The following is a 1870-nucleotide window of genomic DNA, read 5'->3' on the forward strand; positions in this document are numbered from 1 at the left end:
ATACCGCTACTACCGCCGCCATCTTATTCAAGTAGCTCGCATACCGCCACTATTTACCAATTCCTCCTCACACTCCCCTCCCAGTCAAGAGTAGACACCTTCCGTGGACGGATGGGAAATGTAGTCCGCGGAGAGGTTACTCGCAGCGTACTGCATTCTGGGAAAGTGGGTCGTTCCAGTGCATTTGGGAGCTGTAGTCTTGGGCGGGTTTCACAAACGTCAACGTTCCTTCTCTCAGAGTTCGGGTGGCCGCCATCTTGGTGTGGCTTAATTGTTGCGCTTACGGGGCGGCTGGCGAGGCAGCTGAGACTGAGGTGTGTGCACAGCTTGTGGCTGCTCTGTCGCTTGTTGTTAGGGCGTCCTCTTTAGACAGGGGCTCTTATTTTTTTCTCTCAAGCATCCCCTGTCCGTCTTTTGTCCCCCACTCATTTGGGAATAAAGAGAGGGAGATTTTGCCTGGATCTGAATAACGGACGGGGAAAAGTCCCTCATAGATGAAATTCTAGTTAAGAGCTATCTGTTCGGAGGTCCTTTTCCATACAGGGGAATCTGAATTTTAGGAGTTCTTATAAAAAGGGTAAGAACGGGAGCGACAGTTTCCACCAATCCTATAAGACTGCAGTCCTATCTGTAATAGATGTAAGTTGTTTAGTAGAATAATCCATAATGTAATACCGTAGGTCGCCGACTCGTTGGGAATTTCCTAGAGATTTGGGGGTGGAGCCTGGGAAAGGTGGGGTTTGAGGAGGGGCCATAGAAGGATACAATATCATAGAGTTCATCCTCCATATAATACCATAGGTCGCCAACTCGTTGGGAATTTCCTGGAGATTTGGGGGTGGAGTCTGGGAAAGGTGGGGTTTGTGGAGGGGCCATAGAAGGATACAATACCATAAAGTTCACCCTCCAAAGGAGCCACTTTCTCCAGGAGAACTGATCTGTGTAGCAAGGAAGTTAGTTGTAATTCTGAGAGATCTCTAGCCCCCCCCCCCTTGGGGCATAAAACCCCTATTTACGACTACTAGCCAAATTCTCATCATGATGGAAAATGTTTTTTCTTTCCTCTTCCCCTTTAAAAATTAGCATAATTAAGCATTCTTGAAAACTTACGCATGGGATATTTTTGCTTATCCTAATAAAACATTTTACAGAACTCCTCCAAAATTCCTACTCTCAGTTACTTAAGAACAAGTCCCATTGAACTCAGTGAGCCTTATGTCTGAGCAAGTCTCTTTAAAATTGCACTGAAAAATGGAAGGAACGACACTGAGGTTTGCAATTGCCTCTGTCTGTAATTATCTTGCCGTTATTCTGGTTGTACAGATGTGAGAGGCTGGAAGTTTCTTATAGGCTTTGGCGTACAGTATGGATGGGCAACTTCAGAAGGGAGTGAGGCAGGGGGTGATGATATTTTCAGGGCTCTAGTCGGGGGGGAGCTCTCAGGTACGGAGCTCCGGAAGAGAACCTCTAGGGGGCGGGGCGGTCACGTGGTGAAGCCCCGCCCCCTTCTTTACCCCGCCCTCTGCTTCGATCCTCATTCCATTTGGGAATGAGGATGAAGCAGGAGGGTAAGTAGCCGGGCCTTCTGACACACTTCCGGTAATGTCAGGGGGTGTGGCCTTCTGTCACTTCCGGTGATGTCAGGGGGCGTGGCACATGCAAATAAGTTAAGCTAATGAGTTATGCTAATGAGCTCCGGCAGCTCTTTTTCTACAACAAGACCCCTGGATATTTTGCAGACTATGATCTGGGTCCTGAAAGTGGGGTTTTACAGATGGCCAGTAATACCTATGTGGATATGGCTTTGTTCAAGTTATTTTATTTAAAAAGGCAAATCCACAAGAACATATTACATATCTGTATCTTTAGC

Source organism: Gekko japonicus, unplaced genomic scaffold, assembly GCF_001447785.1.
Source record: "Gekko japonicus isolate JY-2015 unplaced genomic scaffold, Gekko_japonicus_V1.1 scaffold412, whole genome shotgun sequence".
NCBI classification, from domain to species: Eukaryota; Metazoa; Chordata; class Lepidosauria; order Squamata; family Gekkonidae; genus Gekko; species Gekko japonicus.